The sequence below is a fragment of the Pseudorca crassidens genome, chromosome 21 (assembly GCF_039906515.1).
Source record: "Pseudorca crassidens isolate mPseCra1 chromosome 21, mPseCra1.hap1, whole genome shotgun sequence".
NCBI classification, from domain to species: domain Eukaryota; kingdom Metazoa; phylum Chordata; class Mammalia; order Artiodactyla; family Delphinidae; genus Pseudorca; species Pseudorca crassidens.
The window spans coordinates 11,161,697-11,188,518 of NC_090316.1; the positions used below are offsets into that span (position 1 = coordinate 11,161,697).

The 26,822-nt window shown below is 39.8% G+C and overlaps 1 long non-coding RNA gene across 1 annotated transcript in view; it reads right to left on the reverse strand.

The window, feature by feature from the left end:
- The window catches only part of LOC137215915 (uncharacterized), a 144,954-nt gene that overhangs the window by 38,430 nt on the left and 79,702 nt on the right, over positions 1–26,822 (reverse strand). The gene's annotated exons all lie outside the window — the stretch shown is intronic.

Sequence of the window (26,822 nt, forward strand, 5' to 3'; positions counted from 1 at the left end):
ATATACATTGAAGAAGTTCAATGAATTCCAAGTAGGATGAACTTAAAGAGACCATTACCAAGACACATTATAATCAAACTTTCAAGTGGAAAAGAAAGACTTTATATATTATTAAAAGGTTTAGTACAGCAAGATGATATAACAATTATAAATATTTATGCACCTAATAGCAGACCACCAAAATATATGAAGCTGGCACATGGATGAACGAGGACAATATTCTAAGTGAAATAAGCCAGTCACAATTAGAGTAGCCAACATCATAAAGACAGCATGTAGAATGGGAGCTGCCGCGGACCACGGGGAGTGGTAAACAGGGGAGTTATTACTTACTGGGTATAGAGTTTCAATTTTGAAAGATAAAAAGAGATCTGGAGATGGATGGTAATGATGGCTGCACAACAACATGTATGTACTTAATGCCACTGACGTGTACAAATAAAGATGATTAAGTTGATACATTTTATGTTATATATACCACAAAAGAATTAAAAATAAAAAGACTGAGAGGAGAAAAACTGGCAATAACAAATATAGACACCTTTTAAAAGGAATGTTTCTATAACAAAGAGCAGAAACAAGGGCCTGACAGCTGGGATGGAAAGAGGATAAAGAGTTACATTTTTATATGGGAGAAATTATGTTTGAATACTGATTGGAATGATCCAGTAGAGAGGATGGTATAGGACAAAGAGGGAGGAATTCTGGGAATGAACACTTGAGTAGGTGAGAGAGTTTATTGCAAAGTGGAAAGGCTGGCCTTAGGTAGCAATAAAAATATTTACTATTTAGAGCCATATAATGGTAGTAATATCTAGAGCAATATAATAATAACTGACAGATTTAGCACTTACTGGGTGTCACGTGTTATTCAAAGCATTTCATACATAAATACATGTTTCCCTGATAACAATAATATGAGGATATGAGATAGTTGCAATTCCTATGCCCCTTTTACAAACAAGGAAATTAAGGCACAGAGAGGTTATGTAGCTTGCTCAGTTATGCAGTTAGACAGTATGATTCCAGACTCTGTTCACTAACAAGATAGATGCACTTATAATTTTGATCAGGAAATTGAGGCTCAGATAGGTCCATGAACTTGCCCAGGGTCACAGAGCTATCAAACGTGGAGCTGGATATATCAGACCAAAGACAAAGTCCCTTCCAGGACCCCATGTTGTTTTACCTCTGCAAATAATCCTAGCACACGTCAAACCCTAACTTACCACACTTCTCTAGACTGTAGTTTTATTGGTGTAAAACTGACACCAGAGAGCCTGAACATGCACCCTATCTCTGCCGCGTCCCTGCTGTGTGTGCTTAAACTGAGTTCCTTGATCTCTACGTGTTTCCTGTTTTTTATCTGAAAAGTGAAAATAATAATAATACTTAACTCCAATGGCTGTCGTGAGGATTAAATAATTTATAATAATGTTCTTCATACAATAATAAATTTATGCGTTAGCATTTAAAATTTTTATGCCATGCATTTTCAATAATCATAATTATCTCATTCATGCAATGCATTGTTAACAAAAGCTTACTGAATTCTGCATAGTTATAGTGCCGTGTGCTAGGACACGTGGGATATAAACATGAATTAAACTGTACTATATATAAACATAGAAATATAAATGTATACACACATATGTAAAGAGAGCCATATAATTTTTAATTTGGAAAACACAATTTGAATTACCAACTCCAAGCTCTTCGCTTCCCCCCATCTTAATGAACTCTCAATGCCTGACTGCACAAATGACTCAAAAGTGTCATAGTCAGGGTTGTACTTCCCACATTGCCTAGTACGCCCAGTCCACAGTAGGTATTTAATAAATGTTTGTTTAGTGAAGAGATCTGAAAGTAGCAGTCCTGAAAGGTAGAATGATCTGAGTGCCACAGGAAGAGCTGCCTGGGATGTGCTTCACCCCCCAGCTGAGCAGTACAGCATCCCTAAATTAATGCTGAGCGCTAAGCCTATCTGGACATTGGCGATGCTGATGCCAATAAGGAAATGTCAGGCAGAGAGGGAGGCACTCATCATTTCCAGAAAACTGCATGGATGCAGAGTGTGAAAGATGCATCACGAGCCACTAAAGCACCTTTTGTTACTGACTATTCACAGGCTTGTCATCTGGCTTCTGACAAGAGAATATAGTTTTCCAAAGTGGAATCATTTTCCTAGGTAAATGTATTTGTGATCTATTCCACTTTGATGGAACTGACGTAGTACTTGCTGTTGGATGCCTTCCACGTGAAGATTTATCATTTAATTATAACTAAGAACACTGACTAAATCCCAGCTGCTTGGGGAAATTACTTACCCAAAATGCAGGATTCTCAGTAAAAGGCCAGGAGCTTATTTCTGATCCACAGACTCAAGATTTTGATTCTCTAAAAGTGACAAACGTTTCAGGCTCCAAGAAGGAGAGAAGCCCTAATTATGAGGTACATAATATATTCCAAATTAGAGAAGCACAAACAGGACCCACTTTGAAAGGCATTTTAGTGGTTGGAAGAGATCAGATGTATTAATTCCTCCCTCCACGTGGCTAGCACAAACCTCTATCAGCTGTGACCTATAGCATCCTGGAAAATGTATCTCTCAGTGCCATGTGGGTAACCACACTGCTTAATTATTCTGTTCTGGTGAAAGGAAACACAGAATGTTGCTTCTGGGCTTTTCATCTTTTGCTGTCATAACTTCAAAACAGCATTAAAGGGATGGAGCTTTCAGGCAGCCTATTTCATTAAGGAAATTAATTCAACAGAGAGGTTTGGGGCTTTCACCATTCGTTGCTACGATGAATTCCTCAGATCTGGATGCAAGCACTGGAGGCAGTTTCCCACAAGGAAGCATTCGGTACTGTTTTACCACGTGGAATTTTGAGCGGTGGTTCTCAAATCTGGTTATACGTTAGAATTCTTGCGGATCTTTTAAAAAATACCAAAGCGGGACTTCCCTGGTGGCACAGTGGTTAAGAATCCGCCTGCCAATGCAGGGTACATGCGTTCGAGCCCTGGTCCGGGAAGACCCCACATGCCGTGGAGCAACTGAGCCCGTGTGCCACAACTACTGAGCCTGCACTCTAGAGCCCATGAGCCACAACTACTGAAGCCTGCGTGCCACAGCTACTGAACCCCGCGCACCTAGAGCCTGTGCTCCACAACAAGAGCAGCCACCGCAATGAGAAGCCCGTGCACCGCAACGAAGGGTAGCCCCCACTCGCCGCAACAAGAGAAAGCCCACACGCAGCAACGAAGACCAAACGCAACCAAAACTAAACTAATTAATTAAATAAAAATAAATTAAAAAAATAAATAAAATAAAATAAAAAATACCAAAGCTTTGTTCCCCACCGCATAGATTCTGATTTAATCAGTTTGAGGTATAGTCCGGGCACTGGTGTGTCTTAAAGGCTCCCCAGATGATTCGTATGAATAGACATTGTTGAGAATCACTGCACACTGTAAGATTTTCCAAGTCAATGTTGAGCCATGAGGAAGAAGAATATTGAATGGGGAACATCTCTGATGGAAGCTGAACTTTCTCCTTGGCTCCAGCTTCAAATGGACATGTGACCTCACCTTCTGCAGGTGATCCTAAATTTTGGACTCTAGTAACATCTTTCCCCCACACAACATTGTTCTTTTGGCCAGAAGGAATTGGTGACCTACAGGTGCTAATCCTGGGCTCCTTCATCTGCCCCTGTTGGTGTCTCATCTCAGCTCTGGTTAAATTACCTTTATTTTAAATGCTTAGAGAGATTCCTTTTTACTGGATGGCCTCTGATGGCTATATCTCCCATCTTTAGAACATTCTGCCCCAAACACTACATTCCTCTCAAGTTGCAATCACATTTCCTTATTCCCATTACAATTCATCAATATTTGCTTTTATTTCCTCTTCTCATATTTTGCCTTAATCTTTCCTGATCAATCTTTTATCTTCAATCCAACCAAGCTGTTCTTCTCATAGAATCAATTATGAAATGTAATAGATACTCTGTCACATGTTACTTGACTTCTCAGCAGCACTGGACAAAAGTTGATTACTCTCTCTTTTTGAAAGGCTTTTACCACTTGGTTTATGGGTTTCCTCTTTTTCTACTGGTCACTCCACCTTAGTCCCTTTTTCTGGATCCTCTTGAACTTCTAAACTCTAAGTAGAGTCAAAGCGCCAAAGGGATCAGTCCTTGATTCTACCAGTGATGCCACCTGAGACAGAGGGCCTGGGAGAAGCATCTTGGTTTTCATTCCTCTTGTCCTCCACTCTTCCACCCATTTTCTCTCATTGGCCAAACCCAGCAGGAAACACAGCCCATCAGGGCCAGACCCTGCAAATCCAGGGAGGTCGAAGCAGTAGATAGCATACGGGAAATGTTACTGTACATTTCTTTACTTCCAGGAATGACCAGTAAAAAAGGACAAATTGATGATGCAGAAGAAAGAGAACAAGGAGCAAATATGGTTTATTAGCAACTAAAGGTGTCTACACCACTCCAGATCTACTCTTTTCCACCTTGGTAAAGGTACCAACATACATCTCATTGCCTGGTCCCCAAATACTTGAGTCTCTTTACCTCACACCCACATCCATCTGATCCATCAGCAAGTCCTATTAGCTTTATGTGATAATGTAGCTTAAATCCAATCACATCTCACTATCTCTTTGTTAGGCTTAACCTCGTCATCCATTGCCAGATTACTCCAATGGCTTCTTATAAGGTCTCTGCTTTCATTGTATTGCTTGCAATCCCTTGCCTACATAGAAGCCAGGGTCCTTACAAATAAAATCTAAACAGATCTTGTTATTCCCTTGTTTTAAATGTTTAGCCTCAGGCCCACAGCCCAAACTCATGCCTCTGTCATTAAGCAACGCAGAGGCCCTGCAACGAACACAAGCAAACAAACTCATTCTCCAGAGCCCTATGAGGTTGATCTGACTGCCTCTTGCTTTCCTGTCCCCTTGATCACCACACTATAGTCGCACTGGCCTTGTCTTCTTGGACATGTCCACCTTATTTAAATCTCAGAGAATCTGCCATTGTTGTTCCTTTAACCCAGCCTTCCTTCACCCACACATGTCACGTCTTGTCCCCATAATTTATTCAGATTTCTTTTCAGAAGTTATCTCCTCCTCATAGAGGCCTTCCATGCCCATGTGTGTAAAAGACAGCCCTGAAGTTAGTCTCCTTTTCATTTGGTTTACTTTCCTTGTTATCATATTTATCTACCTTGACATTACATTGTATATTTAGGGCATATCGTTTCTTTTTCCCTCTAAAATGTGAGCAAATTTTTCTTATCTTGATCTCTGTTATTGATCCCAGTAACATGAGCAATAGCTAGCACACAGTACAGGCTTAATACATTTTTGAATAAATAAAAGAAACAATCAATGAATGTATGGTGGGAATTTGCTCTTGCCAGAGCTGAAATTGTCCCTTGTGTAAATGCCTAAGACTCTGCCAATGAAATTATTTCCAATCACTCTATAAATCTTGCCATGTCAGAGTGTTGCTGAGTTCCATGCAGAAGGCAGAAGAGTGACTTTCTGCCAACCCCCATCTCACACATGGGCTCCTAAACTGTATTTATTTTGATCAGTGTTCTCAAAGTTTCCAAAAACGACTCCTCCAGACACTAGCCCTAACCCCACACTCAGACTCTCAGCCTTACGTGGAAATTGTTCCATCTACTTTCTGCCCTTTTGCAAATCATAGAGATTAAACTCAGCCCGAGGGGCCAGGCAAAAAACAGTTACCATGCCATCACCAGGTCTCTTGTCTCTAATTGTACCTCCTGAGCTCCCAAATCAGACACTCTTAGATTTCATCGTCAGTGGAGGAAAGCATTCTCGGCACAGTGAAGAGGGTGTGCTAAGAATGCAGCATCTAATCTCCAGCAGAGCCCCCCAACTTATTCTGTACCAGTTAAATACATCTCAAGAAATACAGGTTATACGAAGGCAAGGCACACTGGCTTATTTATGACAAAATGATATGATGTCTGAGATTTGCTTTAAAATAACACAGTGGAACTACAAGAGGCTGAGATGAAACAAGATTGGCAGATAATTGTTATTTTGCATCTCAGTGATGGGTACCTGAATGTACCCATATGCACTCTTTTCTTTACATTTATGTTTGAATCCTTCCACAATTAAAAGCCAAAAGAAAGAAACAGGCAAAAGAAAGGAAGTATAGGTTTAACACCAGCAGAATACCAAACACCTTGCAGCTTTGTAAGTCAGAGTTGTCTGGCATTATATTTCTGATGAAATCCCCCAGCAAACACAGACTCCAAAGACTACATCTTCTCTCCTTTTTGACAAGTGATTCTCCCTTGAGAGACACAAGTTCTCAATTCTAAATGAAATGGCACCAAAATGTACCCAAATCCATCCTTCTTGTTGTCCTCTTTGAGACAGAGTTTGTAAATGTATCTAGACTCTTTCTGAGGAGCTGTTAGTGGTGATGAAATGGGGACTCTGAATGAGAATGGCAGGCCAGGCACGCACAAGATCGACTTGTCAAAGTCCTCACACGGAGGGTGCCTTTTCTGCAACCAAATGATTCAATTAGAGGGTCACTGGCAGCAGCAGCTGCATGCAGTGATGCTCATGGGATCTTCCATAAGCAGAATGAATAGGTCTACTCTCATCATTTGTGGTCCTAGATTTCACTGGCTGGAATTTATACAAAACTTGGAGGAAAATGGTTTCTTATTTAGATGCAACGCATCAGCCTTCCTGGTCCCTTCTCTTTGATATTCTTTTCTAAACAGCATGCACTCACCCAACTGGCCACCTGCCCAGGCATGGCCTTATTAAGCTTTCCCTTTGGGCTGTCCAGAATGATTCTTTTCTACTTTCACCCAGGGTCTAACCTAGTGTTCCTAATCAATTTATGGGTGAAAAATTCAGGCAGCCAAGCTAAGCCATTCTGGGGCTGTCTCTTATGAGAGAGCTTGTGCTCTTGTTAGAATTTCTTCTGGTCTTAACAATTAAAAAGAAAAATCCTTTCTTAAGTGCCCTTTCTTCCTGCTGATGTTTCTGACCCAAAACAGGGAAGAGCATTGCAATCAACACTGGAAACTCTTTGTTCTTTGGGCTCCAGAGTGGACACTCCTGCAGTCACTGTGTTAATCAGCAGCAAACTTTTGTGTCATGGTGATTTTTCAGTAGGTCTGCCTACTCATGGGTGGAAGGATGAAGTTCATAAACCACAGGGAGAACTTCTGGCAGAGGAACCAAGGGCTCAGACTTCAGCAAGCTAATTACTCCACCCTGAAACAGGCCACGTTGCCCTGAGGTGAAGCTGTGAGGTAGCTGGCATCTGTCTGCCTCGGTGCATCACTTAGATTTTTCCTTCCTTCTTGCTCCTTATTCTTGCTTTTTATTATCTATTTCCCTGCTAGGTGCCTAGAATTTCCATGCTGCTCCAATTTTTTCCACACTTAAAAATTAATTTATTCTACAGTACTACAGATTTTAATACTAGTATCTTAGTTCTCACAGGAGAATTTGAAAGAGAAGGGCCCAGAAGGAATGGATGGTGGAATTTTAGTACTGAGGATGCTCTGGAAAGGGTAAACTTTTCCTTTTAGAGAATTTCACCAGACTCTTCACAGCTAGACAATGTAATGAAGGGGTTATCTCGGAGACCTAACTTCTCATCTTTACTCTGGTGATAATTAGCTTAGTGACTGAGGAGAACTGACTTACCCATCTAGACCTCTTTCTTCACTTGCATAAAATGAAAGTCTGGAGCCATAATGTCCCAGAGCCCAGCATTACACCTGCACACAGTAGGCGTGCTTTCTAAGTGTGTGCTAAATGAATGAAGGGAAACTACTTCCAGCCTTATCGTTCTATGACGCCAACTCACATCTTAAAGCGACGATCTACTGATGTGTCTGCCTTGGCTTGGATCACCCACTTGACCCATGTGCTTACAAATTCCATTTGCTTGGCTGGAAACTTACAGAAGATGGGGCCACATTCTTGGGTAGTTCAAATTCTTATAGAGAAATTTCAAAGGGAGCTTGCAACTGAAAGACAGTTGGTTCAAGATTTGTGCCAGGGATAGGACAGGTTTATAGTAAACAGTATAGGTGAGTTATAGACTATAAAGTATCCGTATAAAGTATAAAATAATAAGGAATACACAATATAAAGTAATAAAGAAGGGTCATATCTACAGCTTAGCATACATAGAATATGTGCTTTAAAGCTTCAGACCCTTCACCGAGGTGGTCAGTGGGTGTTTCTACAAGGCATTTCTTACGAGAGTTTGCATTTTCTGGAATATTGCAGGAAATATATCAATGATGCTAATTTTCTGTGGATTTTTAGGCCATTGAGAATCACACCTGCTAGAGCACTTTCTTTTCTTTCACACTGTATTCATATTCATTCATTCATTTACTCAATAAGTTTTCATTTGAAGACATATTAAGTGCCAACTACACTATGAGTTATGGTAGCTATAAAGATGAAGAAAATACAGCCCTTATTACTGTGAGTCTCACAGTATGGTCACAAAGATGGATAAGTAAACATAATTACTTCAATACAGTATTGCAACAGTTACATTTAAATAATGTGATTCAATACTTTGAAATGATACAGAAGAAAAGGGAAAAAGTACCTAAGTCTTACTAGCTGGGGTGTTAGGAGTGACCAGCTGAAGTGCTTTGAGCACTTCTAAATATGGAGAAGTAGGGAAGAGCATGGAAATCCATACCCCGCCCCTTTTCCCCCAAATAAACTGAATTATTTCTCCTATTTGGGATGCAAGAACATCAGGGGATAAGACTGAAGCTGCTGGCAGAATTCACTTTGTGAAGGAATTGAAGAGTTGAGATTTTATATTTTAGTCATTAGGGAGTTTGGAGTCCCTTTGGAAAAAAAGATCAGTTAGCCTTTGCCATTCCTATAAATGTCACAATTGTAATTGGTTATACACTCCAGAAACTGGTACTAGTGATAGACATACTCTTGGGCCTGAAAACACATCTCGGGGCACATCACTTATGATTTTTTTTTTAATTACTGAAAAAAATTTAACTGCCACATACATTAAGCCTAGAATTATACTCAAAGTTGATTACCATATAAAGGAAGTTTACAAAGACATATCTGCTTACCTTGAGATCATTCAAGAAGCTAAGATAAGGATACAAAGAGAATAAGGACGAAAGTCATAACATATAAATAAGGGCTACACTGTATGACACCTACTCTCACACTAAGCCTTTAGTGGGAGAGATCACTGGAATTTAGAATAGTAGTCCCAGGATCGGTGGAAAAGGTAGGCCTCCAGCTTAACTTCGAAGAATGAATGAATTCAAATAAGCAAGGAAGGAGGCTATAGCATTCACCTTGGGAGATTACATGAATAAAGACTTAAAAGTGGAATTTACTATAACATTTGTTGATAAGATTAATCATTTGCTTGTTTTGCATTAATTAACCAAGGTCCATACATTATTCAAATTTCTTTAGTCTTATCTGAATGTTCTCTTTCATTCCAGGATTCCAACCAGTATACCACATTCTATTTGGTCATCATGTCTTCCTGTCTTGTGAGAGTTTCTCACACTTCCTTGTTTTTGACAATCTTGATAGCTTGGAGAAGGATTGATCAGGTATTTTGTAGAATGTACCTCAGCTGAGATTTGTCTGGAATTTGTCTCATTAGACTTGGGTATAGGTTCTTGAGAGGAAGACCACAGAACTAAAGTGCCATTTTCATCACATCACATCAAGGGTACACAAGCAACATGACATCACTGTTGATGTGAACCTTGATCACCTGGCTGAGGTAGTGTTCATCAGCTTTCTTCACTGTAAAGTTAATGTCCTACTCCCACCCCCACTTTCCATATGGTGTTCTTTAAAACGATGTCACCATATGCAACCTAAATTTAAGGAGAATTATACTCCACTTCCTTGAGGGCAGAGTATCTACATAAATTATTTGGAATTCTTTTGCCTCATTTACTTATTTGTTCAATTTATCATTTAGCTAAATCTGTATGCGCCCATGGGTCTTTATTTTATACTTTTGGTTATAATCCAATGCTTCTCAATTATTTTGTTACTCAAATTGTTCCAGCTTTGGCCATTGGGAGCTCTATCAGTTGGCCACTACTTCCCTTTCCCATATCCCTTCATTGTGTTTTTGGTTTTTAGTTAGTTTGTTTTTAACAGTTCCTTATTTTTGGTCACTTCATGATACTCTGGGCTCATCTTGTTTATTTCCTAGCCTAGTTGTAGATTCAGTCATTTCTCAAAGTTGCCCTCATTCCTTTAATGGAGAATGGTATTAGAAACCAAGGTCAAGGTATTAGGAGTGCTCGCTGCTGCTGGTGTCTCCTTGCTTCCAGGTCCTCTTAACTGATAGAGCAAGGGAATATATGTGTGTATGCTAACCCATGTCTAGACACATATCTAAAAATATTTCTATATGTAACAATCTGTATCTATATTAAGCTAAACATGAGTGCATACTGATATCTCCAATTCAAATCCATTTTCACATGAATCATTCCAGTCTCCTCCCCTTCCTTACCTGTCATCACTTCTCAAGCAATGAGAAACCTGGCTTCCATTATTCATTGCCCATTTACTTATTTGTTCAATTCTAGTATACAGGAAGAAGTATCAGAATTATTAGTCCATATCCCTGTGGGACAATTTTATCAACTAGAACACAATTCTTATGTAGAGTTTCTTTTGCCTTTAGCTTAACAGATTCCACTCATTTCCAAAGTTAGTTAAATCAGCAATTTTCCCCCATCCCCTATAATGAAGTTGTTTTATACATTTGTAATAGTGTTAGATTGTTTTGTCACTTTCTGCATTCCATCCTGGGATTCTCCTGACCTCCTAAATGTTGTTTATGTAAGTTGCATCCATTAAATCCTGTAAAGTTCTACGGGTTGTGACAGATGTATATTGCCATGTATTCACCATTACAGTATCACACAGGATAGTTTCTCCACCCTAAAAATTCCCATGTTTCACTTATTGAACTTTCTCTCCCCTGTTCCCAAATCTTTGGAACCACTGATCTTTTTATTGTTTTTGCATCCTTTTTTGGTTTGCCTTTTCCAGAATGTCAAATAATTGGAGTTATACAACATGTAGCTTTTCACACTAGCTTCTTTCACTTAATAGTATGTACTTAAGATTCATTCATATCTTTTTGTGGCTTGATAGTTCATTTTTTATTATTGCTGAATAATATTCAATTGTACAGATATATACCACAGTTTGCTTATCTATACACATATGGAAGCACATTTTGGTTGCTTCCAGTTTTTGGTAATTACAAATAAAGCTGCTATAAACATTCAAGCACAGCTTTTAGTGTGGACATAGGTTCTGATCAGTTCGGTAAATATCTAGGAGCCTGATTGTGGGACTGTATAGTAAGATTATGTTTAGCTTTGTAAGAAATTATCAAACTATCGTCAAAAGTGATTGTACCATTTTGCATTTCCATGAGTAGTGACTGAGAATTACCGTTGCTCCACATCCTTGCCAACATTTGGTACTGTCCTTTAAAAAAAATTTTTTTTGAAAAATTTTAGCCATTCTAGTAGGTGTTAGCGGTATTTCATTTGCTGTTTTAATTTGCAATTCCCTAATGAAAATGATGATGAACATCTTTTCATATGTTTATTTGCCAACTGTATATCTTCTTTGGTGATGTCTCTGCTCAGGACTTTTGCCCATTTTTTAATTGGGTTGTTTGTTTTCTTACTGTTGAGTTTTATGAGGTCTTTGTATATTTTGGATAACAGTCCTTTGTTACATACGTGTCTTGCAAATATTTTCTGCCAGTCAGTGGCTCATCTTTTTATTCTCTTAACAGTGTCTTTCACACAGCAAAAGTTTTCTTTTTATTTTAATAAAGTCCCACTTACTTTTTCTTCAATCTCACTTTTTGTGTTGTACCTAAAAACTCATTGCCAATTCTAAGGTCACTTAAATTTTCTCCTGTGTTTTCTTTTAGAGATTATATAATATTGCATTTTATATTTAAGCCTATGATCCATTTTGAGTTAATTTTTGTGAAAGGTGTAAGATATTTCTTTAGGCTATTTTTTTTTCTTTTATATTTGGGCATCCAGTTTTTCCAGCATAATTTGTTGAAAAAACTCTCCTTTCTCCATTGACTGTCCCATGCTCCTTTGTCAAACATTAGTTTGACTATATTCAACTGGATCTCTATCCTGTTCCATTGCTCTGTATGTCTGTTCTTTCACTAATATTATACTCTGTTGATTACTCTACTTTTATGGTTAATTCTTAAAGACAGTGTGAGTTCTCCAACTATGTCTTCTTCAATATTGTGTTGGCTATTCTAGGTCATCTGCTTTTCCACATAAATGTAAAATCAGTTTATGTTAATATTTGTAAAATATAGGGACTTTGTTTGGGATTGCATTAAATCTCTGGATCAAGTTGGGAAAAATCAAGATCCTAATAATACTGAGTCTTCCAATATGAACACAAAATATCTCGCCATTTATTATCAGACAGTCTTTGATTTTTTTCCCATCACAGTTTTGTAGTTTTCTACATACAGATCCTCTACATATTTTGTTAGATTTGTACTTAACAATTTAATTTTTTGGGTGCTTTATAAATGGTATTTTTCTTTTATTTAAAAATCTAATCGTTAGGCTTTCCTGGTGGTGCAGTGGTTAAGACTCTGCCTGCCAATGCAGGCGACACAGGTTCGAGCCCTGGTCCGGGAAGATCCCACATGCGGCACAGCAACTAAGTTCGTGCACCACAACTACTGAGCCTGCGATCTAGAGCCCGCGAGCCACAACTACTGAAGCCCACGTGCCACAACTACTGAAGCCCATGCACCCAGAGCCCGTGCTCCGCAACAAGAGAAGCCATCACAATGAGAAGCCCGCACAATGCAACGAAGAGTAGCTCCTGCTCGCCACAAGAAGAGAAAGCTGGTGTGCAGCAACGAAGACCCAGTGCAGCCAAAAAAAAAAAAAAAAAAAAATTGAATTGTTTATTGGTGGTATATAGTAAAGCAATTGACTTAAGTATTAATCAACACTGCACCCTGCAACCTCGCTCTACTTGCTTATTAAGCGCCAGGAGTATTCTTTGGAATTTTCTACATCAACAATCCTGTCATCTGGGAACAAAGATAGTTTTATTTCTTCCTTGTCAATCTGTGAATCCTTGATTTCTTTTTCTTATCTCACCATTAAGGATGAGGTTAGATGTAGGTTTTTTGTGGATGTTCTTTATCAACTTGAGGAAGTTTCCTTCTATTGCTAGTTTGCTGAGAGTTTTTATCATGATGGAGTGTGGTGGTAAGTAGCAAAGAGAAAGCATTTTACAATTTTATAATTTAATCTCAGTCTTTCAAGGACCTGGGTCTCTGGGCTGTGACCTCCTTAAGTATTTCTTCATTTTTGTAGCTTTGTTCCCCTTAGATGAGACAGGAAAGCTAGAGGTCCGGGAGTGGCAACAGTCCCTTCCCTCATTTTGGATAAGGCTTTGCTGAAGTCTTTTTCACTGGAGAGTAGGCTTTGTTAGAGAACATTCTTAGGTATGTTTCACAATGACTACTCTGCCCCTGGCATGGCAAGAGTATCTTTCTTGCATCTTCACCTTGAGAAGCTAGTAGGCTCCTGGAGGTAAAACCCACAGAAGTCTGGGGTGGGGGTGGGGCCCCTTAAGAGTGCAGCACCCAGGAGGTTCTGGCTTTAAATGTTTCGACAAGGTTTTGACTCCAGTGACCTCTGCTCTAGGTAAGCAGAGACCCTCTTGCCTTCCCCATCTCTCCAGATTTCACCCTGGAAATCTGTCCTGCAAACTCAGTTCTCTGATGGGTCCAAGAAAATTCACTGATTTTTAGTTTGTTCAGTTTTTCTTGTAAAGAGGGGAGTGACAACTTCCAAGCTCTTTACATGTTGGAGTTGAAACCTGAGTCAATGTATCGCTTTTTATCTTTTAATTTGGGAGCCCAAAAGCTTTAGATTCTGGTTTGTATTCCATGTATCATCATGTATTCTATTTATCCTGTAAGCTTCTGTTGGTCATGAAAATAAAGAAGCATTTACCTCTGGAGCAAATGGGGTAATTTGAATTTAATTGAGAAAATGCAGGAATATGCTGAATGAAAGCAGGACAGAGAATGTAAATGAATTGTCAATCTTCTGCTATGCAAAACCCTTTTATGAAAAAAAAAGTTCAAAGGTAACATTTTTCTGGATGGAAATGTTGAGAGCATGGATCATTTATTCCAGGTACTGATTAAATACCTATCATATGCCAAGCTCTATGACAGGTGCTGGGGGTTAGAGGAGGGTAGGAAGGACGTATTCATTGTACATACTGAGCTTAAAGTTTGGGGATGGATACACAATTACAGTACATTTAATAGTATGATTGGAGGATAATCTTCCAGGCAAGAGAAAAAGCCTAAGTAAACCCTGGAGGTAAGAGAGAAGAAGAACTGAAAAGAAACAAAGAATTCCAGAATGGAGGGAGCACGGAATTTGTTCAAGTCAGAGTCACAGCAGAAAATAAATGGCACATTTAGAAGGTATAATTGAAGATAATTTAAGGAAGGAACTGTTTGCAAAGATGTTGACAAGGTTACTGGAAACTATCAGATGATAAAGTAGTTATCACCCCACCTAAAGGGTTATGGGAAGGGAATGGTTACTGAAGCCACCAGAAAGATATAACTGTAGGAGAAGCTTGCTAAAGAGATATGACCCTCAGCTGAGGAATGGAGCTTCTACCAATCCTCGCTTGACAGGCAAAGGTCCAAGGGCATAAATCTTCTGTCTTATGATGTCCCATAGTTGCCTATCCTTGGTTGAACGCAAGCAGAGGCAAAAGGGTTCAGGCAGTCCATAGAGTCTAGCCTTCTTGAGCAAAAAAACAGGGTAGAGAAGATGAAGGGTGAAACTGGTGGGGATGAATGTGGTAGAAATTGAGAGTATGTGGGGTAGTCCATTCATTTTTTTCCCCTCAGAATCTATTCTTGTTTCTTTATATAGATAACAATGTGTGTCCCTCACAGAGGGGACAGAGTCCCATCGGCGATCCTATATCACAGAGTGGTGTAATTTCAGTCATATTTCCACATGAAGCCCCAAATATTAGCCCTCACTAATACATTCTGTATTATGTAAAAAATGGGGAAAAGAGGAGTTATTGAAAAAGCAATTAATCAAAATACTATATAGCTGCAACAATCTCTGCTCCATAGCTGTTCATAATGCCTAAATTGAAAATCAAAGTTTTCTTTTTCTGTCATCCATTTCATAATCCTCTTGCTCTCTGTTAACACTTCCTTTGGAGGAAGTTCTTTACTGGGTGGAATGAACCAAAGCATAATTTGCACAGCAACTGAGTCCTTGGTGATCCTGATTTTATTAGTGCCTCACTGTCTACTGATTGACCTCCTTGATTAAGAGGAATCTAAATTAATTTGCTACATTTCAGTGAAGTCCCTGATTTATCAATTTCTCTTTTAGTAATCTGGATGAATCATCACAGACTTTTATACCTTTTGGTTGAATGATTATCTTTTCTGCCTATTGGTTAAGCAGCATGAGAATCCCCAAATGGCCAGGGGCCGGCCTCAGCTTCAGTTTAACAGAAAGATAACTGTATTCCCCAGTGGAACACTTCTTTCTTGAGTACTAGACTCTCCAAAGCCACAGTCCACAAGTTAATAGGTAAGGGAAATAGAAATCTTTTCAGTGTGAGGTGTTATCGTGAGAGTGACCTCTTCCATCCGCAGCCCTCAATTCCAGGACTAATTCACTTTGCCAGTGGGTAGACATATATATATATATTGCCCACATATGTAAGGCATATGCGGTGCCTTGTAAAACAACTCTTTAACCCTGGATCCTATTAGGAATAAATAACCGCCTATTCCATGATGGGAAAAGATCGAATGTAATCAATCTGCCACCAGGTGGATGTCTGCTTTTCCTAGGTAATAATGCTCTACTGAGGCTTAGTGTTGGATTCTACTGTTAGCAGTTTGGGCACTCAAACTGGGGCACTCACTAAATGGCCATAATGTGATCAACGCTAGTAAAACAAAGTCTGTGTTGTTGAGCTCAAGATTAGTCTCCATCTCTGTCGTCATGACCACTTTTAAAATAGATGCCTTGAGCAAAAAGGGGTCGTTACGGAAAGAGGCTGACTGACATTTAGCAAATGGGCCATTTTGTCCACCTCCTCTGAAATAGATGCCTTCTGGTGGGCATTTACTAATATCTTTACATACTCTTCCCATTCTAAGAAACCCAACTACATACGTCTCCTCAAGTCTCCCATATCATCCATCTTTCAGTCTTGCTCCAAGTCCCTGACCACTAAATTAGCCACTGTCCATCAATCAATGTTTATCTATACCTCAGATCAAATCTTCTTCAATGAAAGTGGACAACCAGATCGTTCTGCTTGAAGTTCTTTATACTGGGAGGATTTCCTTTCAGCATTGTTTTTTCAGAGCCAATGTTCAGTAAGGCTGTAATTCACCAACTATCCACTTCTACTGGTACCAGCATACTATTCATACCTGTTCATAAACCAGGACCATGTTTTTTTCCTCCTCTGTTAACTGATCATATGTGTGGGTTGAGGGAGAGGTGGTAACAGAGAATACTTAGGAAATCTGATCACCTGATAATGCAACTTTATCAGGTGGGACCTTTGGGAGCTTCTTAGATTTGTAACTTTGGGGGCTTCTTAGATTTTCCATTTGAAAACAGCTTCACCATCCGATTTTATGATTCAGTGTGTCAAATAATGCCCAGTTTGGTTGCAAAGTTACTAGTTGTCCTCATGGTCAGGTGTTTAGTCTCTACCAAGGTTCAACAGTAACCTAAAATTTGCTTTACAAAAGAAGATATATCTGTAGGATCAAGCATTGTTTTACTCCAAAACCCTAGGAAGCTCTGCCGGAAGCTCTGTAAGTCACTGCTGTTCCACAGATAACTTCCAGCACCATTGGGTCTCCTGGATCATGAGAAGTGGCAGGGCAAACTGCACTGCAGCCTGCTCTTGGTACAGAGCCTCCGCTTCCTCCAGACTCCATTCAAACTAGGTAGACTTTTAAGTCACTCACAAAATGGACAGCACAACACATCCAAATGTGGCATATGTTACCTCCCAGAATCCAAAGAGACGCCCCCAAATTTTGTGCCTCTTTGTATTGTGTATTGGATGGGTAGTACATGGGTAGAGACTTGTCTCCCACTTTAAAAGGGGCCAACTGACCTGCCCCCTCTTAGTGGGCCATTGGAAACTTCGACAATGTGGCAGGTCCTGCACTTTTGGGGTTTAGTTTTTGCCTTCTGATGTGAATGTGTGTTACTTAAGCATTTACAACAATGGCTAGAAATAACTAGGACAATTTAGGAAAATTACCCTTAATGTAATGAACCAGTACAGCCTCCTATGGGATATCAAGATTTTCAAGGTCCTCCAGACAATTGACTGAAGAGTTCATTATCTCTGAGCATAGCTATGAAGCTGAACTGCAGACTTTGCCTTCTGAAGGCAAGCTGCTTTTGATTATCTTTGTTGATGTGGACTGAAAAGAAAGCATTTGTTGAGTCAATACCTGCATTATCCAGTATCAGGAGCTGGGTTGATTTGAGCTAGTAGATCCCACCTCTGAAACTATAGCCCCCACAGATCACCACCCGATTAAATTCATAACAATCTATAGTCACTCTTTATGGTGCATCTGAGATTTGTACCTGGCAAACAGGTGAGTTAAATGAGGCAGAAACCACCTACTTCTAAACCTCTGAAGCCCTTGATGGTGGCACTAAGAGTCACTGCAATCTTCCCAGTGAAGGGATCATGCTCTGGAGTTACGATCCTGGAGGATGTGAATGCAGCAGTTCCTAGCTTTCCAGACATCTGAGTTCTGGCTTTATTCATCCAAAAGTAGTGGATGCCCAGGACTGCATGTAATATGATTCACCAAGCTTGTTAGAGTCTATCTTAGTGTTAAGCTTGAAGAGCATTCTCCAGTGATATTAGCCTACTTTGAAGTGAAAAGTTAAAAAAAAAAAAAGATTAAGGGAAAAGAAAAGATTTCTCTAAGGTCAAGGTCCAAAAGAATGATATATAACGACTGAAGTGTTGTTAGACAAATAGGTCAGATTGTTTGGAGAAACTCTTAAAGTTTCAGTTGAGAGGGAAAAAAATGAAGCATGAAACATAAATACAATCCATTTACCAGCCATGGAGGTTTCCAAGGGTGACTTTTTGCTTGTTTGGATTTTCAGTATAGCCAGAAATATTGTTTTTTTCCCAGATACTGCCTCTTTCTCAAAATTAGTAATGGAATATATATGGTATTTTTCTTTGTACACAATAAAACGGCTCATCTCAAAGTCAGTAGGAAGAGTGAGAGTCTTGTCTTAAGACAAGAAAGTCTCGTCTTAATGGGTCTTGTCTTAATGGGTATGTATGCTTGTTTCATAAAATATTAAAGAGGCAAATATGCATCTGGAGGATAATTTGGAGGGGCACATTTTTTTGTCTGATGATGCTATGCTAGTGGCCTAAGACAAATCTGGGCAATTCTTCGAATATTGTTTCATCAGAACTTATTTATAGGTGGTGCTCTTCTTATAGGAAGTTTATAATAAATTCAATCTAGACTACTAATTTTATCTCTTCGTTTTAAAACTTATTTGCTTTTATGAACATAAAGTGGTTTTTTTCCAAATAACATTGGGTTAAGTTATCTAGGGATATTAACATCCTTTATTTGTCTTATGATTTTGTCACTCTATCTTGTATGATCTGGGCTCTTGATAAACCAGTAAGTTATAGTGATTTCTAGTGAAATAAGGATGGGTTAAATAATAATTAAATAAAATAAAGAGTGTTAACATTCTCTCCAATTCCAATAATCTGTCTTGAAGATGATGAACTGTCACTAGTTCACTCTTGGTCCCCAACACAGAAAATAGGCATACTGACAAAACACAGATTGTGAACTTTGCCTGTTGACATGAAGAATATGTATCTATTCAAAAATATTTACTAAATGCCTAACATGCACGAATATGATGGCAGATATAAGAGTAGCGGTCTCTTCCCACAGAACTTTTAAATGTAAAAAGGGAAAGAGGTAAAACATCTCAGAAAAATGAACTAAATACAATTGTGATGAGTGTTTTACCGGAGAAGCCCTTCTGAGAATGTGTAACACAAGACTTGACCTACACAGGGTGTCAGAGAAGTCTTTTTCTAATAAAGTGAGCTTTAAACTGAAACCTGCCGCATGACTAAGATTAGTAAAGTGAAAGATGTGTGTGTCATGCACGCACATGCCAGTGAGTGTGTATCAGGAGGAAAGTATTTCAGGGAGAGTGACATAATGTAAAAAAAAAAAAAAAAAGATGTGAAATGGAAAGTAACTTGATATATATTAGAGAAATCAAAAAAAAAGGCTGGAGTAGTGAAAGCATAGAGAGCAAGGGGGAAAGTGTTTTAAATGAGAAGAGAAATTTCATACAGGACCATGAAAGGCAATGCAAGGATTCTGGATTGGATTGGATTGGACTGGATTCTAAAAGCAAGGGGAAGACATTTAAGCATGTTAAGCATGGAACTGGACGTAATCAGATTTGTTATTTGGAAAGATCATACTGGCCCCTGTGTGAGAATGCATGGTATTTTCTATGGAAATAGTAGATCATTAATAGAGAAGCCAAAATGAGCCAACGGGAGGTTGTGGTCCACTCCAGAATGGAAGGGTTCCAGTGAATGCTTGTGGTTCCAATGTGAGTGAGGGGAGTTGGAAAGAGTGGGATAAAAACTAGATGGGTAGGAGAGGGGGTAGGAGTACAACTAGAAAAGTCTATAGAGATGGTGGAACAGGGCAAGAGAAACCCAAAAGGTCAAGTATCTTGGTATTTTACCTAGTTTTAAAACTGGATAAATATGAACCACTCTCTTCATTCTTTTAATTGGTAGTTATTGAGCATGTTTCATGTTCAAATACTGGTGGGGCCCGTGAGGAGACATGTATTTTAAGCATCATTAAGCCTCAATTTCTTCTCGTATCGGTTTGGATATGGTTAGGAAAATTGAGCTATTTCAAATATTCCTGGAATAAAAGGGTTCACTATAGGAGTTAGGGTTTACACATCTCGAACAATGACATTCTGGAAGGCTGCAGTTAGAAGATTGGGAAAAGAGTCATTGAAAACTAGAAACTAGAAACATGAGAGTGGGTGTTTTTCAAAAGCACTGTGATAAACCACTGCAAGTTTTTAGTCTTTGGGAAAGATATTTTTCCAGCTTACTGTAGTAAAGAGATAGCTCACAGAGAAATCAGAGAAACCACTACATTTGCTCACAGTGAGTCCCAAAGGATAATGATGACTCCTCCATTCTGCCTTCTGAATGTCATGCAAGTGACTTTTATAGGTAAACTCTATCCCAAAGCCACACAGGAAAGGAGTATCTTGGAACGTAGCTCCTGGCTTCCACTCCGCATTATAGAGGCAGTCTTAGAGTAGGGGTGTGTTAGCACAGGTCCTCCATGCAGTTGACTCCACGATGGAGTTAAATGTGCAGTTTTTATTAGGGGAAATGCCTGTCAGAGAAAAATGAATTGGGAGCTAGGGAAAGCCGGGGGAGATGTCAGACCATGACGCTATTATGATTAGTATATAAAGAGGGAAGGAAAGTTGAGTGGAAATGACATAGGCCACTGTGCAGTCTAATGAAGGTTCGCCAAGGTGTCAGAGAGTCTCCAAGCCAAAGGAGGTCACTAGAGGAATCCCAGGTCTCCCAGAAAGACGTCTACCTTATATCCCTGCCACACTCGGTCACTGACTGACTGGAAGTAGCTCATGGCAAGTGTGGTCTCAATGAAAACGTGGCGATGAATCTCAGAGCACACAGCAGGGGCCCTTCCTCAAGAAGCTGTCTGCAGCTGGACGTTTGTGAAACCTGTTCTCATGGACATTGCATGGAGGGGCTAGTGAAAGGCTGGCATCTAACAGTCTAGCACAGTCCACTCTTTTGTCAACTTCGCATCCATAATAGCCCTGTAACCCATGTTTAACTTCTGAAGAAAGACCAGAACAACATCTGGCTGACATGATGTAGCTCTTCTGACTACAACCAAACACACCCTCATCTTCTCACAAAAATGGAGACATCGCGTTGTGGCTGCTACTTTATTTACCCTGGGTGATATTTATCACTCTTCTAATAAGTCACAATCCTTTTGATATCCTTTAACTTAAACACTGAGTTATAGAGTTAACCAGTATTAACACATCTTAGACAGAAAGTGAATTGGAGAAGGAAAAAATAAATGGTGTTATATATACACAAAACAATGAAAAATATGCAAAAGTAATCCAGTTCTCATTTTTGAAACTGGCCATAGGCTATAACTTCAACGTGTAACTTTCTTCCTCCACTGCTCATTTCACTTTTCCTTTGCACTCAGCCAGTACCCCAGATGTATGGTTCTTATCCTCACGGATCTGTGCTTTCAGTAGTTTTGCTTGTATTTTGTTATTCAGTTTCTCAGTAATGTTTACTATGGAATATGGGGATACCAAGAGGTTCCCCAGAGAATCCCTTGGATCCCAGGCATGCTCCTTTATGCCCCACTGAGTAATACTAGCTCTGTTTCCCCTTGAAAATCAGGATTAGTCACCCAGCCAACATATAAACTCCTTTGTTTGTTTGAGGCACCCAAAGTGACCAGCTGTCAGTCTCAATTTTTAGGTCAATGAAACCCTTACTGTGTCACCTGGAAGCTTAACAGTTTTGGAAACTAAGACCTCTAATCAAAAGGAACCCAGTTTGGCAGATGAGAAGCAAAAAACTTTTACTGGGTCACTATACGTCATAGTGAGACAATCCATTCTCATTTCCACCCTTGGGTTCCCAGACTCATGCATCCTAGCTACATGTTGGTTCAAATCACACACCATACCCGAAGGACATTATCTACTCCTGTGAAAGTACTGTAACCCAGGTGGTGCCACAACTGAGCACTTCACTCTTCTACCAGACCACCTCTGAAAGTGACCTCCTGTACTCATCCTCTCAGTTCATGGTGACCAAGGATGCCCCACGTTTAAGACTATTGTTTAGAGGCTGCAGAAACTATACACCTGAAGCACCACAGAGATGTGTAAGATGTGGTTCCCTTCTCTTAAGAAGTTTCCAGGGATAAAACAGTCACATCAATCATCATTTCATAATTAAGAAATTAAAGATGCTTTAACAGAGGCACAAAGAATATACTCTACTGGTTAAGAAGGAGGAAAAAAAAGTCATTTCCATTTTGGAGGTCAGATAAGCCTGCATGGAGAAGAAACGTGGATGTGAGGAGTTGTCCCAGGCAGTGGAAACAAGAGCAAAGGCAAAACAGGCAGCAATTTCAGGAACTCAGGAAGAGCAGGCTGACTTGGATGGAGATAAAATGAGTGTAAGAAACAGGTGGGAAAGGAAGTTTGAAAGGCAAATAGGTATGAGGTTGTTGTAGGAACAGGCATGTCTGTCTAATGACTTCTTCCTGTCATGAGAGGCAGTAGGAGCGTTTTCTGTTTGTTTGTTTTCTTCCAGAAAAAAAAAAATTGTTGCAGCATATTACAGCAGAAGAAAGGTCAGAGCTCAAACCCTGTTTCTACTGCTCAGCTGTACGGTATGTGCTCAGCTGCACAGCACTAGTACACAGCACAAGTACGTAGCTCTCTGAGCTGCAGCTTCACTGTTGGTAAATGTGGGTGACAATACATCCTTCACAAGGTTAAGAGGATGAAATGCCTTCTGTAGTATCTAGTCTTTTCTTAGAGAAATATGCCTGGAGCTGTGCACTGAACTAGGTAGTGGATCATGATGATGATGAAGCCTGAGGACTATGCGTGGGAGGCGTCAGGTGCGGCTACAACCTGTGACTCACCTGCGCCAGGTCCCACACGTGATTTTGCGACAGAGTTTGAGGTCAGGGCTCCAAGCACAGTGAGAGCAGTGGGCACGAGCAGGTAAGTGAGGGGACTCTTCTTTTCAAACCACAGTTTACTGGATCGTGACCTACGTCTTTTATTCCTTTTCATCCCCTCATCCTCTAGGGTGAAAAATTACTTTAGGATAGTTTGTTGCAGTCACAGGTAAAAAACAATATACAAGTATGTAATTTCATAACTTCAAATATCAGGTAAAAGTGCCCATTGTTTAAACCATTTTGGAATTTTATACCAGAATCCCCCCTCTCAACTTCCCCCTCCCCAGCACATCTTCTGCCTCATGGAAAGACAACTTAATCACAATGCATCTTTATAATAGTATCAATCCTCAAGATCAGTCAATCAGTATAATCAATCATTTTAGTGATAGCTTGCTCTTGTGAGGTACAGGCACTGTTCTAAGTACTGCACATATACGATATTATTTAAATGCACAAAACAACCGTATGAGGTATGTGTATTTTTATCCCAACTTTACAGATGAAAAAAACTATGATGGAAGAGAATCAAGTAATTTGCCAAAGCCTTACAGGCCATACACTTTCCTGGCTCCCTTGAGCCCACCCTGCAGGGCATCCTGGCGTCCCCTGTGGTCCTCCACACACAGTTCCACTAGTATTCCCCACCACATGCTTTACGTTTCCATTAAAATGAGATCATCTGACTAGCACTCTCCTTAGTTCAGGGCTGTTGCCCTTGTTTTGCCTTTGATAAGTTAAAATACTGTTTCTCTATCTGACCTACGCCCTGCTTCAAATGATATTTCTATATCTCCACTTTTGAAATTTTAAAAACTTGGCGTAAAACCTAGATTTCTTAGCAGTGTAATCCCTCTGCTTCAGTTTCCTGCTCTTTCCCTCTCACTGCATCCAGCACAGGACGGGGCCTGCATGATTTGTGTATGGGTCCTCGGAGAGGCCCCTTGGCGTGGAGTGTAAGTTTGCTTAACTGCAGCATTTTTTTTTACCTCCTCAGTAGAGTGCAAATTTGGAGTCAGGTTGACTTGTTGGAGCCATTAGAGCGGTCTTCAAAGTCTGCATGGGGAAAAAGAAGAAACATGCAGCAGTAGAGGAATTTAAGGAAAGATCAGAGATATTTTATTAAATTTTGATATACATGAAAACCTTTCTCTTTGCCTGCCCATGAAAGCTTTATCTACCTATCTGTCTGTCTGTCTATCTATTTATCCATTTATCCATCCTCTCCCTCTCCCCCCACACCACACTAATATATTGGAGTTGGAAATTTTCAGGGGGGGCATGCAAAGTTTGGGTTCAAGTTGGGCTAAGTCAAGAGCCAAGGCTACCCAGGTCACCAGCCACATCTGGGTTATGCTGTCAACATCTTAGTATGAGCTAACATTTATCTAGCATTGATTATGAGTCAGCCACTATCTAAATATTTTAGATATATTAACTTACTTAACCTTCACAATAACTCTGTAAGCCAGATTATTACCAGCTTCCTTTTACAGATGGAGAAACTGAGGCACGGAGAAGTTACGTGCTTGCTCCAGGTCACAGTTAGGGTGCAGCAGAGCAAGAATTTGAACCTCGCTTGTTTTGGAGACCATGCTGTTTACCACCTTGCTGTACTCCCATGATTTCTGAAGTCCTATTACTGCTGTATTACACTTGTTTTTTCTCCATCTCAGAAACATAATCCCAGACACCTACTGGCATGACTGCTTAGGCTTTATTCATTGAGAACTGCCCATCCTCCCCGCAAGGTATGTGCCCCTCACAGCATCTTCCTACCATGGGATTCTGACCGCTTGGACACATTTGCTTTCACCAGGGACTGGAACCTGACCTAAGAAAGGCCAACAAGATTCTCAGAGCTGGGAACTGACAGTGAACAGTGGGAACAGCACAAATTCAGGGCAGGTTCGTGAACTCCTGCTGTTAAGATTCCCAGGCTGCTCTGGTTCCCATCTTCCTGAGTCCTGATTATTAATAATGTCCTTGGATTTTGTGTGGCCCCTGAGACTCTTTCTCATAGATTTCCTTTATGAATAAGCCAGTTTGGGGGCTTCCCTGGCAATCCAGTGGTTAAGACTCCGTGCTTCCAAGGCAGGGGGCATGGGTTTGATCCCTGGCTGGGGAACTAAGATCCCATGTGCAACGTGGCACAGCCAAAAAAAAATAATCCAGTTTGAGGTGGGCTCTGTGACTTGTAAGCAAGGATCTTATGTAGGACATCATGCCTCCCACTGGCATTGTACACACAGCCTACCTGTCAAAGACTTCTCCAGGGATAAATATTATTTTGCTAAGCCACTCACATGCTATTATTCTTCCCTCAGTAAAGGGAAGGCATGCTCCAATACACACCACAAAAGGAGCTTTAGCCATATTTCACTTTTTTTTCTATCAATTGTTTTCTTATTTTATAGCTAGACATTTCCTTTAGGTATTTCAACACATATTTACTTTTATGAAATATAAATATACTATGGAATCTAAATCTTATAACTAAATCCAGAAGGCATCATTGCTCAATCAAACTGAAATAACACTTATTGCCTTGAGATATTACTGAGGCAAACCCTTCTAAACCATGGTGTACCCATTCCATGGCGAAGGGCACAGACAATGACAGTTGTGAGTAGAGGCACTTAGCAAGAGTAGCAGTAGTACTAAAGCAAAGCTGAGCAGGGAAGATCATAATTCCACTCTTATACCATTTTGTACTTTAACAGAAGAAAAACACATTTATCTCATAAAGTGAAATTTTGAAATGCATGTTTCATTTGATTTAAAATTCAAACCAATCAGCTTATCAATTAATACCTATGTTTAAGAAATTAATTAGGTGCCGGGTGCAATACTAGGCTATTTTAGTATTTCTATTCTTTTTTGGCTCTTTTAACTTTCCAATTTATCTTTGCCCGTTGCTCACACTGAAATCAGCAAAGATCAGTACTATGAGTGCCTTTACTTTTCTTTTTAACTGAAGTATAGCTGATTTACAATGTTGTGTTAATTTCTGCTGTATAGCAAACTGACTCAGTTATACACATATATATTCTTTTTTAATATTCTTTTCCATTATGGTTTATCCCAGGAATGTGAATACAGTTCCCTGTGCTATACAGTAGGACCCTGTTTATCCATTCTATATGTAATAGTTTGCATCTGCTAACCCCAAACTCCCAATCCATCCTTCCCCCACCCCCTCCTTGGCAACCACAAGTCTGTTCTCTATGTCTATGAGTCTGTTTCTGTTTCATAGATAGGTTCATTTGTGTCATATTTTAGATTCCACATATAAGTGATATCATACGGTATTTGTCTTTCTCTTTCTGACTTATTTGTCTTAGTATGAGAATCTCTAGTTGCGCCTTTACTTTTGATTATACCAAGGTTGCTCAAGAGGGGGAAGTTCACGATGAGGAGGGACTGACGATCACTAGTGCTCATACATCTCTCTCCGTCTCATGGTTCATTCTTGACATGCCACATTTGGGGCTGTATCTACAGTTTTCTTTTGTATCTAAACTTTCAAGTTCAAAATGTTGCTGCCACCTTTTCTTTTGCCTCTCTGAGCCTCCTAACTAGCGTGACCAAGGAGGGACAAGCAAACCTTAGCTTCCCTTTAGTGAAGTGGTTTTCAACCAAGGCCACTTTGTCCTTCAGAAAACATTCAGCTATGTCTGGAGAAATTTTGGTTGTGTCACATGGGTGGAGGGCGAGTGCTACTGGTAACCAGTGGGTAGAGGCCAAGGATTCTGCTATACATCCTCCAATGCACAGGACAGCACCTCC